The 18,381-nt window shown below is 40.7% G+C and overlaps 1 non-coding gene across 1 annotated transcript; it reads left to right on the top strand.

Moving 5' to 3' along the window:
* The first annotated feature begins 12,430 nt into the window (after positions 1 to 12,430).
* Positions 12,431 to 12,537, top strand: LOC127235442 (U6 spliceosomal RNA). The gene has a single exon (XR_007835703.1). It is a non-coding gene; the product is annotated as a U6 spliceosomal RNA (small nuclear RNA).
* Positions 12,538 to 18,381: the final 5,844 nt, after the last annotated feature.

Genomic DNA, 18,381 nt, shown 5'->3' with positions numbered 1-18,381 from the left:
TAACAGAGGTCATGAGAGTGGGTGGGGCCTCTGCCACAGTGTTAGTGGCTTTGCACAAAGAGAGATCTGAGCAAGAATACTTGCTTTTTGATGGGATAAGAATGGCTACAGCAGAGGCCATCTTGAGTCACAACGGTCATTGCTGTTGAGTGACCCTGCTCAGTTTTCCCTGCATGGCTTTTAGCCATGTTCTAACTCTTAGGCTCTGTTGCTATCAGTGCTAGGAATGTGCCCGCCATTTGGAGCCTGCTAATACGCTGGAACAGAACACTGTCTGCACGTCCTTCATCATGTTTAGAGGGAGCAGAAGCATCTGGAAAGATCAAACAGCTGACTGCTCTGACTATTTTACAATTTCTGGCCTCTAGGTCTTTGGACTAATCAAACTCCTCCCTCCCTTCTTCCTTCCTTCCCTCCCTTCCTTCCTCCCTCTCTCTTCCTTTCTTCCTGTTACTTTACCTCCTTTTTCTCCCTTCTTTTCTTCATTTCTGTTACTTCCCCTTCCTTCCTTTTACTTTTCCTCCTTCCTTCTTTCCCTTGTTCCCCCCTTCCTTCTTCCCTTCCTTCCTTTCTTTGTTTGAAACAAGGTTTGTCTACATAGTCTTGGCTGTCCTGAAATTCACTATGTAGACTAGGCTGGCTTCAAATTCACTAAATTCTTTTTTATTGTGGAGGAGACCTTCATCTTATGGCCGGGGACAAATGAAGATATAGACAAAGGTGCTAGATATCAACCATTTCCTTCTAGGGCTCATTCCCAGTGGTCTGAAATCTCTGCCTTGGCATTACTTCTTCAAGGTTTTATCACTTGAGGGCTCCACAGGCTCAGACATTTTGTTTTAGCAGATAAGGACAGAAGGAGGGATGAGTAATTAGTTTTGTCTGTGAGTCCCTTTGAAAATTATACATCTCAGAACTAAAAATTAGGAATGGTTAAAAGGCCAAGGGCTATGTAGCTCTTGGGATGAAATCTCTCTGGAAAAATTTTTACCAGGAGAAGAGTGTCAAGTAGTTTTGCATTTTTGAAAGTTATTTCTATAGCAGAGAAAAAGATGAAATTAATGAGTCTATAGGGATAGCTCTTCTTTATCTACCCCACTCTCCTCAACACCTACACTTGGGTGAGAACACAAGTAAGAAGTCCATGTCAACACCATCATCATCCTTATCATCCTCATCCTCACTATCATCCTCATTATAACCATCAGCATCCTCATCATAGTCACCATCACCATATTCATCATAATCATCACCATCATCATCATCACCATCACCATCCTCCTGCTCATCATCAGGCTTCTTAGCTCCAGCATGTACACATGCTCTATGTTGTCAGTCTTCACCAACTTTAAGCAATCATGTGTAGCAGGTTTGCCTGTATTGTGTGTCTGGGTATCTCACAAGAGCCTGGTGCATATAAAGGACAGAGAAGGGCATGATAGTCTCTGCATCCTCAGGAAGCAGTAACAGATTTCACACTGTGTGTATGTATAGATACACATTCATGCATGTACACACACACACACACACACACACACACACACACACGCATACACACGGAAACTAGAGGTTCATGCCAGGGTCTCTTACAACAAACTGTACAGCAAACCCCCATGGGATTCCTGTCTCTGCCCTGCTCCCAAGTACTGGCTAACACATCCATTTTTTATATGAGTGCAGGATATGAACTGCAGTTCTTTACACCTGCTCAGCAAATGTGTTATTGATAAGCCATCTTTTTGTTTTGTTTTGTTTTGTTTTTTCAAGACAGGGTTTCTCTATACCCTGGCTGTCTAGAAACTCATTTTGTAGACCAGACTGGCATCAAACTCCAAAGTACTAGGATTAAATGCATGAAGGCATGTGCCATCATGCTTGGCTTGATGGAGCCATCTTGCCAGCTAATATAGCTAGTAAAAATATTGACCAATATTTTGTCTAATAAGGGAACAGATTCAGAAGTTTGTGAAGTAATTGCCTGAGAGTCTACAGCTGGTGACTGGCAATGTTTACCCATAGACACATGGGACTATAAAATCAGTCTCCTCCAGCACCTCCAGGCTTCCATCCCCTCAAAATCTCCCAATCACCAGTCCTTACAGTGCACACCTGCAACTCAAGGAGATGCGATGGGAAGGCCAGTGAAACCATACATTTGAAACCAGCCTAGGCCATCTGACAAAGTTCCTTCTGTCCTACCTTCATTTTTGATGCTTTGATAAAATGCCCTGATAAGAATCAACTTGGACAAATGGTTTATTTTTATTTAAAATTGCGGGTACATCCATCATTGCAGTGACATCATAGCAACAGGGGCTCGAAGTGGCGGGTTACATCACATCCACAGTCAAGAGCGGATAATGCTAACTCAGTTGCACAATGCTCAGCCCAATGTCTCCACTCTTACCCAGCTCCAGAACCTCTGTGGGCTGGGTCTTTCCACCTCAACTAACTTATGAAACACAGACATGCCCACAGGCCAATCCAATGTGACAACTCCTTGCTGAGACTCTCTTCCCCAGTTCCAGGTTGTGTCAAACCAACAATTAAAAATGAACCTCTGGGGCTAGAGAGATGACTCAGTGATAAAGGCTTACACTGCTCTTACCGAAGACTTGAGTTCAATGCCCCCAGTACCCATATAAGGGGTTTTGTGACTTCAGCTCCAGAGGATCAGACACCCTCTTCTGACCTCTGTGGGTATACACACACACATGTGCACACATGCACGTACGCACGCACGCACACACACAAAGATAAATATTAAATAAATAAAAATAAAACTGACTATCACACCTTCTCAAAAGACAAACAAAATTTCCCATCCTCCTCCCTTAGGGTTTCTGACCCTGCCCATATTTCAAAGGACAAACGTGAGTTTTACTTAAGTGCAGCACGCCATCCAAACTAAAATACTCTACTGAATCACTCTCACCAACGTCCCCAGGCTTTCAGAGACATCACATTTTCTGATAGAAAAGGTAGGAGCACCTTTGGGACTCATCACTCTTCTGCCTGACTCAAAATTTCACTTACGTACTGATTGCTGTGACGAGCGGCACTCTTGTGTACATGGATGTACACTGCCCACATACATATTAGTTGCCTTTCTCAATGTTGTGGCCCAGTTCCCCAAAGAGGCAACTAAAGGAAGGGTGGCCTTGTCTTTGCTGAACATGCATTCTCAGATGAACTCTGGAGCTTGTTCTAACCAGGAGCATTCCCCCATGAATCCTAGCTCCGCTGAGTCCTGCCTAGCCTAGAACATTGTCTAAATGAGATTTCAAATTCATTTCCTCAAGATACTCTTCAGATCTCCTAATTAAGTCACATAAATCTTAACCTTGACTGAAGTTAGTCTGCCCCAAACCCTGAACTTTGGACAGAGGAGTGCTCAGTGACTAAGAGGAAGGGAGAGGATATTAAGCATGAATTAAGGCTACCACCCTCATTCAGAAGGCAGAGGTAGGGAGATTGCCTAGCCCATGAAAGGACTATGAAGTAAATGAAAATCAACAGGGTGGTATAATGTATCTGCATAGACTCATGAGTTTTAATCCTGTTCCAGTGACACGATTTAGGGAGACTCATCTACCTCTTATAAGTGGCTTTGATTTTTTTTTAGATACAAAGCTGTTGGCCAGTTACTAGCATTTCTTATTGGCTAGCTCTGCCTTGAATATTAACCCACCTCTATCAATCTAAGTGTTTCCATGTGGTCTTATCTTACATGACAGAGGGTCCGGATCTTCTTAAGTCCCTACATCTTGAATCTCTTCCTACATCTCCAAGATTTTTTTTTCTTAATACAAGTTCTGACTTCATGACATTTTTCAGAAGCTGATATAACTCAGGCCTGGCACGTGAGAGTTACCATTAGGACCTTTGTCAGAAACAGCGAACAGAGTTCTTGGTGAGCTTAGAGCTCTTTATAAATATTGGAGTGGCTCAGGATTGCAAAGGACAGAGATTACATAACTGCGATTGAACTGTTTCTCATAGGAGTTGGAGGAGGAATGTTTAACATGTCTCAAGCCAGCTCAGGAAACCTGTGTGAAGTGAAGAAGTGACACGTTCAGGCACTTGTCTTCCTGTTGGCACCACCCTTAGCATATTGTCACTACTGGGGCTTTGTTGGAATCATCTGGAAATCACAAGCTGGGCTCGGTGTTGGAAACTGGATGAAGACTTCTTAAGGATGGTACTTCTATTTTTCTTGGTGTTAACCTCCCCCAACCCCCCCCAATGGTACTGCCTTAGAGTATAGAGTCAGATTTCATTTCTGACTCTACATCATCCATAACTGGCCAGACACCTCCAATTTTTCTCTGCAGCTGACAGTCTCTGGTCATTGGGTTTTATCTTTCCTTAATCATCTTTCCTGCTGGCAAAGCCGCTCAGTGAGATAATGCTTGCCTGGCATGTGCGAGCTCTTACTCCCTGTGGGGAAGAGACTTGCTGTATTTATTTAAAACAGCTTGGAGGAAAAAAAAAGTTAGAGAAAATATTTGAAGACGGTATAGAAGTTTCCCACACACTCCCTGCCCAGTCCTCCATTACTGACTTCTCACAGCAGCAATGTGCATTTTCAAACAAGTAATAGGCCAATCGGGATGCGTTGCCTTTCATCAACACTGCAATTTCTCCTTCTTTCCATAGTTCTGACCCAATGACCTTTTCCTGTTACAGGGCTGCATTTTGGATTCTACATTAACTTAGCTGTCATCTCTCAGGCTCCTCTTGGCTTGACAATCTGCCAGCCTTTCCTTATTTTGAATGACCTTGACAGCTTTGAAAAGTTCTGGCCAGGTATCCTGCTGCATGCCTCTCATTTGGGATTTGTCAGCACCATTCTTGAGATTAGAGTGGGGTGAGGGATGTGGGGCAAGCGTGGAGGCAGTGTCAGGCTCATCATAGCATACCAAGACTTTGCACCCTAAACACGACTCTACATGTCTGGCGCCAACCTTATTGTTTTCCAATTTGTTCTTGAAAGTTGCTCTTTCTCCCTGTCTTCTATGGCAATGTCCCCCTGCCACCCACACTTTAGCCAAAACAACAACAACAACAACAAAAAATACTGAACCACAGGCTCCACTCTGAATACCCTGAAGCAGAATATGCCCCTTGCACACTGATAATCTTTCTGCCTGTGTTATTCTAATACTGATCTAATTGAAGGCTCATGGTCAGGGGATAAAACTTGAACGTTGGATTTAGACAAGCCAGAATTTCAATGGAAACTCCATCAATAATTGTAGACAAGCTACCCAGGTCCTATGAGCTGAAGATCTTCTCTTTATATAACAAGGATGCAAATACCCACCAATTAGGTGTATGGGGAGATTGCACAGGTGATGTGTGACTACACTGGGAGCTGTCACTCCAGTTCTGAAGCACAGTGACAACAAATAGTCATGCATCTTTCCACTCTTGTTTTCTTACTTGACTTTAGGATGGTATTCTGATTAGGTTGCCAAGTGCTTGTGAAATTTTGGATTGGGTTCACCTCCTTTGTGTGTAAAACCTTAGTGTTCTCCTTCATCTAAATCTTCCCTTGGCTATATATAAGGTCACTGTGAATTCCAACTGGTGGATCAAACCCCTGAAAATGACACCTCTGAGGTATCTGTTTCCTGAGCTTCCCTTCCCTCCACCCAAAGCCATCTTGGAGACAGTGCAACAGGAGATGATTAAAGGATTGCTTCTCTAGAGGCAGAACTTCTTCTGACAGCCTGACATGAAAAAAGCCTCCTTTGAATTTTCCAGGAATCACACTGTAGACAGATTTAGTCATTGATCAGGTTTATTCAGTAAAGAAATGGCTACTTTGATTGTGCGAGTGCCTTATCCCACGGCTGTGGTAGAGCTACTTTCATGTGTGAAGGTGTCTGGGTGGTGCCTTTCTCAATCAGGAAGAACTTGGAGTTAGATTTCTGAGAAAGGCTCTCCCTCCATTCCTTACTCCTCCCCTTTCCTCCCTCTCTCGTCCCTTCTCTCTATCTTTAATTCCCTTAATTCCCTTTTATTTATTAAGAAGATAATTTTTGTTCCTATGAATATGCATGTTTATGATGTGTGTGTAGGTATTCCAGAGACCAGAGAAGGTGTTGGATCCAGTGGAGTAGAGTTATAGGTGGTTATGAGATGCCCGATTCAGTGTTGGGGAGTGAAGCTTGGTTCTCAGCAAGAGCATTAAAACCTTAACTGATGAGTAATCTCCCCATGTCCTTTCTTTCATTCTTTAATATATAGAGCTGAATAATTAAAATCACTGTTCTTAGTCTTACTGTAATTTCTTATAAAATATAAATGGCAACACATGTCTGGACTGCCTTTCAAGGAACTTTATGAAGATTGAATGAGATAATGTCTCATTTTAGGCTATAAATTTCCATATAAGATTAATTATAATTTTTATTTTCTATATTTATATCTTAGGAGGCTCCAGAGTATAAGAAATGGAACATCCATTAATTTGCTTATTATTTCTTTTGCCTGCTGATACATTTACCAGTAGTATTTGTTGAACAGAATTGAAAACATAACACTCTGTCAGATCCTTGTAGTTGTATTACTTCCTGCAATCTTAACATTGATCCTGAAAGATAATTTATTGTTTTCTTCATTGAGAAATTTGAAATCCAGAAAAGCTGCCTAGGACAGGGCCATATAGCTGGTGGGAAACTGAGCTGCTTCTTTGTTTCAGTCATCGATAAGTATAGAGAGTAGTATTTTTTAACACCTACTTCAGGATATTTTAATAAGGAGCAAAAATAAGGCTAGTGAGATAAATTAGTAAAATGCTTGCTGTGTAAAAGTCTGGGTATAGTGGCACATGCTCATAATCCCAGCACTGGGGACTTGGAGACAGACTAGTCTCTTGACTTGCTAGCAAGTCAGCCTATATTAATTGTAAGATCCATGTTCAGTCAAAGACTTTCTCTTAAAAAATAAGGTGGCAATGACTGATGCAGGCACTCACAATGACCTCTGCCTTCTACTCTCTCTCTCTCTCTCTCTCTCTCTCTCTCTCTCTCGTACACAAAACATGGGCAATCATTCATCCAAAACCTTGCTGGCACTTTTATATCTACTCTGAAATGGAGAATAAGAGAACAAAGTTATAGATTGCAGACATTTCCATCCAATATATCAAGTTCACTAAGAAGGGTTCCAGGGTGCCATCTTCTATGTCCCACTTAAGGGTTTGTCATCCTTTGGGCTATTTCATACTGCTGTCCTCCCTTTTATTTAACCAGCTTTAGAGGCTCATTTGTGACTGGTTCAACAACCAGTCTCTACATGCAACTTAAAAGCATTTTTCCCCATATTTTAACTGTTGGGTTCCAAAATGGAACTTTTTCTTGACATATTAAATCTCTGGTTTTCTTCTTCTGACATTTTATGTGTTCACTAAAAATAACTCCAAGAAACCTAGGCCTTAAAAAATATACCAAGTCAGGCTGTTTGGTGTTGGAGGTTACTTGAGAGGAACCATCCGGACAAAACAGAGTGTGCACTTTTGAGCTGCCAACAACTAAGGCAGAGAATGAGCTGACACTTGGGACTAGAATGTAAGTCCTATGAGGACTGGAATGAGTTTCTATTCCAAGACTTAAAATAGTTCTTAGCAAACATAAGCTGCTCCATAATTATCTGCCAAATGAGTGATAAATCATCAAAGGGTAGAAGGAGAGTGATATTGACTTGGATATTAGAGCGGGCAATCTAAGATTGTAAGATGCTGGATATTGTTCAAGGGCAGGGTGAAGAAGTGGAAGGAAGGAAGGCAGATGTAATCTATACTCTGGAGACAGGCATGGAAAGGCATGGTTACATTTAACAGCATCTGTGGCAGAGCAAGTGACTGTAGTGACTGTAGCTGTCTCAACGTAGTGGATTGTTGGCTTCTTCTTCTTCTTCTTCTTCTTCTTCTTCTTCTTCTTCTTCTTCTTCTTCTTCTTCTTCTTCTTCTTCTTCTTCTAGACAGTGTTTCTCTGTATATCCCTGGCTGTCATGGAACTCACTCTGTAGACTAGGATGTTCTTGAACTCACAGAGATCCACTTGCTTCTGCCTTCCAGGTGCTGGGATTAAAGGCATGCCCACTACCGCCCAGCATTGTCTTCTTTTAGAAAGTTATTATTCTTTCTTTGTTGTGAAGTAGTAGAATAAAAGAACCATTTTTTTTGGAGTGAAAGAAAGTACAATTATGCCTGCCTCATTTTTTATGACCTATCTTAGAAAATATCTGGTTCTGGATACAAGGTGTGGCTGTATCTTCTCAACCTGTTCTGTTGATGAGGCTCCAACAAATCTCTTTTAATGTGTGTTCATGTGTAAGGATGTTAGTTATGTTAGTTAGAATTTTGTTTGTGGCATTAGACTCAAAACTACCTGTCTCATTTGACCATAGGGAGCTATATTAAGAAAGAACAGCTTGTATCCTGGAATAGTATACCTTACATTCATTTAAAAACTTGTTCTCTCTCTCTCTCTCTCTCTCTCTCTCTCTCTCTCTCTCTATCTATCTATCTCCCAAAACTCCTACTTGCAGGACAGAGGACAACTTTTCTCCGTCCATCTTTCTGTTAGTTCTGGGGACCAATTTTAGGTTGCCACACTTGAGCAGCATCTTTACCCATTGACTCATCTCTCTCCTGCTATTCCTGCTTTTGAAATCAATGAGGTGGCTGTGCCTCAGTCATTACTGCAGCTGAGGACTGCTGACTAGTGTGTGTTGCTGTATACCAGTGACGCTGGATGGCCCTTACAAAAAACCCCTTTCAATATGAGAGATATCCTAGATCAAAGCTGAGAAAGCAGTACCGGGTGGTGTCAAAAATTCATGAAAGGAAAGAAAAGAAAGCAACGAAAGGCATCTTGCAATAGTAGTTAGAGTCTCAAAGATATTCATCTGCCTTCCTTTATTCTTTGCCTCTGGTTTTCCTTCTCAGTAGTCTCTGTCCTCAAAATTCATCATTATTAATATTAAGGATGCATTATGACACTGGTGAATGAGACCTGAGACCTGCTGAGTATCCAGTGAATCTTCATGGCGTCTTCATTAAAGTATCATATATATATATATATATATATATATATATATATATATATATAGTTAGTTAGTTCCACCATCCCATTATTTCACCTGTTTAGATTTACTTTCTGCTTTTGTAGACCTCCCAGCATCTATTTCAATCAATGGAGACATACACAGCCTGTGAGAAATTGTAGGGAGATTTGGGGAGTAGAGCCTGCGGCTTCAGTTAACTTTATAATTTATATCCCCAGGAACTCATTTGCTACTGCATGAATTTCCATGCTCCTGTCCAGGTGTCAATTGAATATATGGAATAAGGAAGAAAAGTTTGCTCTCACTCTGTAGGTGGAGGTGCCAGAGACTCAGGCAAATTGGATAGCTTGTTGAAGATTGTGCAGGGAAATGTTTCCAAGGCAGGATCTGAACCTGTTCCCTCTGGCTCAGCACCGGTGGGTGTGTCCTTCACTGGGTAGTGACAGTGGTTATGGTGGTAGCTCCTCAGACAGAACCCAGGGACTTGCTTGAGCTGTTGTGGGCCAGGGGGTCACTCATTACTTTTGACCTGCATCCTTTCCTAAAACCACACATCCAAGGCACACTTCTTGTTAAGTTGGTTCTTACATGTGATGAAATAGAAGAATAGCCCAGTTTGATGTTACTTCTGATACAGCTAAGGCAGGCTTTGTGTGCTTACATCTGGGCATAGATCAAGGGTGCATCATTTGAGGACCTTGTATCTGGTACAATGTCACGTTTTTCTTTTCATTATTAGGATGTGGATCTAGAGCCTCATTCATGTCAACCAAGCCTGATACCATTGAGTTGTATTCCTATTCTTATATTTCTTTCTGAGATACAACCCCAGTATGTTGTGCAGGCTGAACGGAACTTCATTTATAGCCTAGTCATGCCTTGAACTTGGAGTCTTCTACCTCAGTCTCTTTAGTAAATGGGGCTGCAGGTATGAGCCACCAGTCCTGGTGTGGAAATCTTTACAGTGTGTGAAACAAGGGACCATGCTTGCAAGCTTATGGTTTTGTTGACTTCAGTGTCTTCTAGTGTTAGTTTTCTCATCTGGAAGTCAGAAACAATAAAGTTGTGTATGCTTCAGGGTGATCTGGTGCAGAATAAGTGAGATAACAGTGGCAGAGTTTCCAGGGAGCCTTTGTATAAACATAGTCCGTAATACATCTTGACTTCTTTCCATCTCCAAAGGAGATGGACCTCTTCATTAGTGCCTTAAGTCAACATTAGTATGTGGGTCATATGCACCCAGGGTTTGGTTTAAGCTGGGGGAGATGATTTGGGCTTTGTTGCTGTGAGTATAAATTGAGCAACATGAGAAAATAACCTTCATTTTCATATAACAGCTACTGTTAACAAATGTGCAGCCTGATGAGGGAAATACAACCGAAGTTCAGGCTAAGAAATGAGATTCCCTAGATAACGTCAAGGGCACTGGCATCACTGAGGACATCATTGAGCTGGGCTGGCTATGCTTCCTGACCAAGGATCAGATAAGTGATAAGGATAATAGATGCACAGAAGAGAAAAGAATGCAAAAACCAAGACTTGCTGACATTTAAAAAACACTGCGACTTACATTGATCTAGCTGAAAAACTATGATAATTTAAGTGTCACAAGCACTCCACCAAGGAGTAACAGCAGTAACATTTTGTGGAAGAGAAAACTAAGTTCATAGACTACTTAGTAACACTGAAGAATCCTGCGGATTGGTAGTGTTGATAATGTAGTGTTTGAGAAGGATAGAGATAGAGGATAATGTACAGCCTGGGAAACCACGGCAGATGGGTTTAGAATAATGGTCTAATTTTAAGTTTCTGGTAAAGCTGTGTGCAGAAAGATTTAGGAGCTATCAGGACTAGACTGTTCAACATGTCTTGGTATCGAACATCAACCTTGGGCTCTGGAGAAGTGGTGGTGGCCACTAAGGCAGATGTTTGCTGTCTTGATCCTTCTGCATCTTCTAATTTTATAGAAAACCAATGTTAAGAGTTGTAATTCTTAGGGTCAACCACTCCCCAAACCTGCTTTGCATCTTCATTTTACTGATTCTTAGGACAAGAAGATTTTCATAGTGGAAAACATCAACCAATCAACCAACCAATAAATCATGTAAATAATAATAATAATAATAATAATAATAATAATAATAATAATAATATAATAAAGAAGCAAAGAAAAGCAAGAAGAAATATATTTGTTGTCATCTGGGTTTGATTAAAATGTAACACAGAAGACTGAGTTTTGGAAACTTTTTTAAAATTTTTATTTTTTAAAACAATGTAACTTTCCATGCCAATCTCAGTTCCCTCTCCCTCCAGCCCTCCCCCACCTTCTCCCTACCCCCACTTACTCCGCAGAGAGGATGAGGCTTCCTATGGAGAAACAATAAAGTCTGTCACATCGTTTGAGGCAGGGCCAAGGTACACCCACCCTGTGTCTAGACTGAGCAACATATCCCTCCACAGGGAACTGACTCCAAAAAACCAGGTTATGCACTAAGATAAATACTGATTCCCCTTCCTGGCCCCCAAATCTGTCCAAGCCCCCCAACTGTCACTCACATTCAGATAGCCTAGTTTGGTCTTATGCAGGTTCCCCAGCTGTCAGTCCAGAATCAGTCAGCTCCCACTTGCTTGGGTCAGCTGTTTCTGTGGCTTTCCACATCATGGTCTTGACCCCTTTGCTCATATTATCACTCCCCTCATTCTAGGACTGGAGTCCATGAGTTTGGCCCAGTGATTAGCCATGGATCACTGCATCTGCTTCCATCAGTTACTGGATGGAGGTTCTATGATGACAATTAAGGCAGTCATCAATCTGATTACAGTGGAAGGGCAGTTAAGATACCCTCTCCATTATTGCTTAGATTTTTAGCGGGGGTAATCCTTATGGACTCCTGGAGAATTTCACTAGGGCCAGATTTCTTGATAACCCTTAATGGCTCCCTCTATCAAGGTATCTCTTTCTTTGTTCTCCCTCTCTGTTCTTCCCCCAAACTCAGTAGAAACTTTTTAAATCTCATCAGTTCATAACTCAGAAAAGGTTTCAGACTTGGTCATGTGTAAGTTAACCCTGGAAAGCTTTCCTAACAGTTCCCGAGCTCCACGAACAGACTTTAAAAACAGTGGGTCTGGGATGGAATCCGAGACTCTTCATGTTCATGGAGGAATGCTGGTAGTATTGTAGAGCCTGCTAGTCCCTTTTCCTTGACCATCAATATGACTCCCTTTCAAATGAGATGAATTATTCAAACATGCATATTTTAAAGATCTTGAAGATCTTGGAGACTCTGTCTGCCACCCTCATGGGATTTGTTAGTAACAATTTCTGAAAATTGCATCACCATTTATTTAATTAGTACTTGTTTTGGCAGCACATTTACTAAAATTGGAAATACACAGAGGAGATTAGCATGTCCCCTGTGCAAGCATGACATGTAAATATTTCAAGCAATGCATAATTTTAGAAACCTATATACCACTGGTTAAAATGTAAAATGGTGTAATGCTATGGAAACTGGTATGAAGAATCCTCAGAAAATCAAAAACAATTGCCAACTTATCTAGAAATTATACTTTGTATATACATAATAAATTCAAAGCAGAGCCTGGAAAGGGCATATGCATCTCCATGTTTATTGCACCATTATTCACAATAGCTGGGAGGTGGAAGTAACAAATGCCCATTGATTGATGGATGGATAAAGAAATGTCTTATACATATTGGGCTGTTATTCACACTTTAAAAAAATTACATGGTGTGTGTGTGTGTGTGTGTGTGTGTGTGTGTGCCCAAGGAAGCCAGAAGAGCAGAAGAGTTCTCAGATTCCATGAAACTAACATTATAGATGGTGTGAGCCACCTGATGTGGGTATTAGGAACTGAACTCCACTCTTCTGGAGGAACAACCAGCACTCTTAACCAGTGAGCCATCCAGCCCCCTCGCTCTCCCCAAGTACTTTTATAATGTTTTGGTGATGAGTCCAATTTGAGACTCAGATCTTGTCTGCAATGTGACCTGTGAATAAGGACTTTTGAAAGCTCCTCAGATGATAGTCATGGATTTCAGGCATTGTTGGATCCATGGTTTGCAGCAACTCTTATGAAGTTATTAAAAATGTCTTGTAGCATCTTATCAAACTCTATACACTCAGGAAGCTTTTTGCATTTTCTTCTCACTACTCTGGGTAAGTCTGATTACTGCTATCTATTTGTCTCTTGCTAATTTGAGAGTTATAGCATGTGTGATTCTGCATGCTTTTCAGATAACATACATATGTCTCTCAGTTTTGGAAAGCTGCATTCATTATCTGCTGAGTGCATGTTACCAGAGCCCCTTTGGAACCATCGAGACATTCCAAACTTTGGTCACCCATGTAAACAGTGCTCTCTTCTCTTGTTCAGTCCCCAGATGAAACATGGCATGGAGTTCTATATTAAACTATCAAAGTCTAGCAGTTTGTTTGGGCATTAAGCTGAAAAGTACGTGGATCATTTAGAGGACAAGCTGAAGGACAAAGGGATAAAGATAAAGTTTCTTTACAAATGAATGCTTGTGTGGGAGGGATTAGCCCCTGTCAAGGGTGGTTTGCCCCAAGTTTCTAGTTGCTGTTAAAGGGTGGATGGACAATCCTACAGAATTAGCTGCAGTGTCAGGAAGCAGAAAAGAGCTCCCCCAAAGTCCCCAATTTAGATTTTCATGAGATTAGAGATTTGGCAACAGAGAAGATAAGGACTTGCCAACCCAATGCTGTTTAATATTAATTAAACCTAATATAACTCAGTATCTGTTCCTCGGATATTCCCAGGCAGAATACCAGAGGGAAAAAAATCCGTGTTCACATCATATATAAGTTGTATAATCATAAATGTATTCATAATTACATATTCATATGATATAATGTTATTATATATTCTACTTTTCTGAGTATTTTTGAGTAACTGAAGAAGATGAATGGATATACCAAGTCATTAATTCCTATGAAGTGAACTGTCTGGGAATATCTACATGAAAAGTTCTGATGTTATACATAAAAATCCAAATTCTCACTACTCTATGAAGATTAAATCATGCTATGTGGCCTGCACAGTAGGCATTAGGGTGTGGAAGTATTTAAAATTGGGACAGGGTTTGCATGGAGACATCATGGAGGAGATGAGTATCTAGTTGAGGCACATTTCCTGAGCTGGGAGATGTGAAGGTACCCAGTAGCACTCAAAGTACAAGCAACATCAGAACGTGGGCATCTTCATACCCAGCACCTGAAATGGAGCCTTCATTATCCTTCCTTATCTGAACAAGCATACAATATTATAATGGGGCAAGAAGCATCCAGTTTCTATTGAGTACACCCCTATTTCTTTTAAACTTCATGTTATTAATGTTGAGATAATGAAGCATCATTAAACTGTATATGGAATTAATTAGGCTTCCCCAAACATGCTATAGCAGACACTGGTACTTTTATTCATGTGGAAGATAAGATAGAGAAGCAGAGAGTAGCACATCAGGGAAACTGGGTGCTTGTTATGCACTGATTAGACCATAGATTTCAGGTTTCATAAGGTGAAACACATACTTCAAAAACAGGATTACGGATGATTATAGTGCAGAGTTTTTAAAGTGTGTGGTCTTCAGACTAGACCATAATTTACATGTATACCAAGCCCTAAGAATGTGGCTGCATAAGAATTGTGTAGGAGAAGAGCTGGGGAGATGGCTAGGAAAGTAAGATGGCTTGCTCTGTAAGCATGAGGATTTCAGTTGGAATCCCAGGAAGCTACATAAAAAGCTGTGCATGCCTATAACACCAGCATTTAGAGTCTGGGACAGAAGGATCCTAGGAGCTGGTAGGCCAGCCAGCACAGATGGAATGTAGGGCTTCTGGTTTAGTGTGAGATTCTGTTTCAAGGTAAATGACAGAGAACCACTGAAGGAGATATATAATATCCTGTGCACACATCCACACACTCGTGTAAGATACACACTCATGTACAACACACACACACACGCACACGCACACACACACACACACGAATAAAAAACCTAAACCCAAATAAAACAAGGTAGGACAGACTGCTGCTTCTAAGCCACATGGAATGACCAAGGTTATATTAAGCATCCCCACAAAAACAATCAAAAACTAGGCAAACCATGCAACACAATGATTTAAAAAATGGTTGACATTGGGTAATCAGAGACAGCAGTTCCCGAGGGATGAGGAGCAAATGACATGAACCCTACAATTTAACCGGCATAGCGTGCAGATTGCGTTATTGGATACCACCAAAATGTTGAGCTTTGTGCTCTTCTTACATAGGAGAAATGGCCTTGAGAATTTAAGGAAGGCAAACAGTGAGTGTTTCTGGGAGTAAGTGCTAGATTAGAGAGAGAAGAGCCAAGAAAGGACCCTTAGAACTTCAGAATACCCCATCTCTGGTCCTGGGCTAAGTTCTACTCAGTGCATACATGTGAGAAAAATGCACAGAGGTCGGGGGAAATGCAGCCTTTAACAGAAATAAAAACCTAGAAAACTAGAATAAAGGGGGAACCTTGCAAGATATCTACAAAAAATCATGTCTAAATACAGAGACAGGATTATTTGCTCCTAAGATCAGGACTGGCAAGCTCCCAGGGTTATCTGTGTCCACTCTGCACTGCTGAACTCATAGGCATGTGCAACCACAACTGATAATTTACATGTGTGCTGGAGATTTGAACTCCAGCCTTCCAGGAAGTGCTTTTACATCTCCTCAGATTGAGAACCACAGTTTCTTAATGCTTACAAATGGATAAGTAGTGCTTACCATCTTACCTTTATTCATTTTAACAATTAATGTAAGCGTGCTGTATAAGGGCAAAGGCTGCCCATTTCCAAAATGTTTAGCATAGAAATACAGACACATATTATATTATCTATCTATCTATCTATCTATCTATCTATCTATCTATCTATCTACCCACCTATCATCTACCTCTCCCTACACATATATCTATCACATATCTCTCCCTATATATGCATCTGTCATCTACCTCTCTATCTATATGCATGTACATATTTCACATGGATAAAATAAGTCATAGTGCATTTCACAAATTCAAAGTGGAGAAATTACTGAAATATTACCAATTCTCAAGAAAAAGTGTGCCCAAGTAAGCTAACTTTTAGGGTGAATCTTGCAATTCTCAGTTTTGGGTGGAGTGTTAGTAATAGGAGGGCAGTGTGTATGGAAGATGGAGACATAATCAAATGAAGTCGTAGTTAACACTCTTTTATCTTGTTTTTTAATTACTTGATTATTATCAGGGTGTGTCTATGTGTACATGTGTGTCCTTTAGGGTGCATGTGAAGGCTCAAGAACACCTTTGTGGAATGACTTCTCTCTTTCCCCATTTACTTGGGGCCAGTGGTTGCACTCAGTTTGCAGGTTTATTTGACAAGCACTGAGCCATCCTGCTGGCTCTGTGATTAAAATCTTAACCAAGTTTGTACTGTAATTTCTTTTAGCTTCATAGGTGTTTGGAAGAAAAATAAAAGTACGTGAAGACTATGAAGTTTTAAGTACGACACTTATATCAAGAATTTTATAATATTAGTAAAAACTGTATGTGCGTTTCAGGCCCTCCCTAAACAAAAAAAACCCAACTCTACTTATAACAACACATTCCTTCACAATACAGAAGAGAAACGTATTCCCTTCTGTTGGGAATAGTTTAAGCTGTGCAATTTGTGTCATTTCCAATATTGCCATGGTTACCTGGAGTCTCAGAATCAATTGTGAGGCATAGTCCTAACAACTCTAAAATCTCCACCAGTTTTACATACGCGTTATCTTTCCCTCAATACTCTTCGTTGTTTTAAAATTAAGTTCCTAGCAAACCACACATTTACTTTTGAGAAGAGGGAAGAAGGAAAACAATTGCATTCATACAGCATCCGAGAAGATGTTTACTTATTGATTCATATGATGTTTATCTGATGCACCCTGGCTCCATATTTATTCACATTCATGAACGACCGAGGCAGAAGTTACATAAGCCACACCCGATGCTGTAATTACCCAGCTCAGGGTGCATCTGAGTCCATCTCAGTGTGTGTCTATCCTGATTCCATTGACTCTTATTCCTCAGAAACTTTAACTTGAAAGAAAATCCATCCTTTTTTGGCTAAGGAGGACGAGGAGTTAGCTAATTAAATTCCTCATAGGCCTCCCTCCTGAAGCAGTAATACTAAATCCAGAGATAAGTTGTCTTGGCAACCACTTTGGCGACTGTTACCAGCTTGCTTTTACAGCTTGTGAATAAAGATGTTTGAGAATGTAAATTGCCAGCTGAGGTCCAACTGTCCCCCCTCCCTTGCAAAGAATCTGGGCACTAATTGATAACACCCAATATTGCACTTTTGTTTATGTGTGAATAATAAGGCCACTTGCACAGCTCAGCCTTTTGGACGATTACATATATTATTCATGCCTTCAAAATGTAATAAAGATACATACTTAATATCAGTTTTTCAATTAAAGTTTATGACCAAGCTCAGTGATGGTTACAGTTTTTGGCAGGCATTTTTAATTTTTTCCCGATGTATTCTTGAGGTTTACAAAGCAGCTTTAAATGTTAAGTGTGTGGAGGGAAAGGCAGAGCAGAAGTAGCGCATGCGCAGAGGAAGATGTCCTAGCCTGCCTGACTCGTTTAGTGAAGGATCTGGCAAAAGATGTGATTGTGGTTCCTCCAAAAAAGTAATTTCTTTTTAATAAAAGAAAGATTCTGTTTAGGGTCCAGTGCCCTGGAAAAATTGGCAAGTGAGTGAATCAGTCATCATCTACTTCGAAATTCTCTAATGTGCTCCGACTGCCTGCCTTCCCTTAGCACTAAAACAAGCCGGAAGAAGACATTTTATTAGGTAACACGGCACCTCTCACTTAGAAACCCAGCTATGAAATGATTATGTAGGTCTGAAGGGGGCTGAGAACCTTTGGTTCAAACCTTCACTTTACGGAAACAGATAGTGAGATTCAGAAAAATCATCAAATAATCGGACCATGTTCCCCAAACACTGCCCAAGTAACACGAGGCCTTGTCATGGGGGCTATTCTCAAACTGCACACGGTAAAAACAGCCTTTAACAGTATTTTTTTTTCTTTTCATGTAAAGAGTATATTGCAAGAATCTAGCCCTGTTTGTCATATAGACCTTTGTACAAACATGGATTGCTGATGTTAAAATTCCACATTCTTCTATAATCTTGGCTCTCACACAATCCTTATGGGTAGATGGTGGTAATTTACCTATAATGGAGAAATTCCAGA

This window comes from Phodopus roborovskii, unplaced genomic scaffold (assembly GCF_943737965.1).
Source record: "Phodopus roborovskii unplaced genomic scaffold, PHOROB, whole genome shotgun sequence".
In the NCBI taxonomy this organism is placed as follows: Eukaryota; Metazoa; Chordata; class Mammalia; order Rodentia; family Cricetidae; genus Phodopus; species Phodopus roborovskii.
The sequence above is the reverse complement of the archived record's forward strand: the minus strand, read 5'-3'. Positions and strand labels throughout refer to the sequence as shown.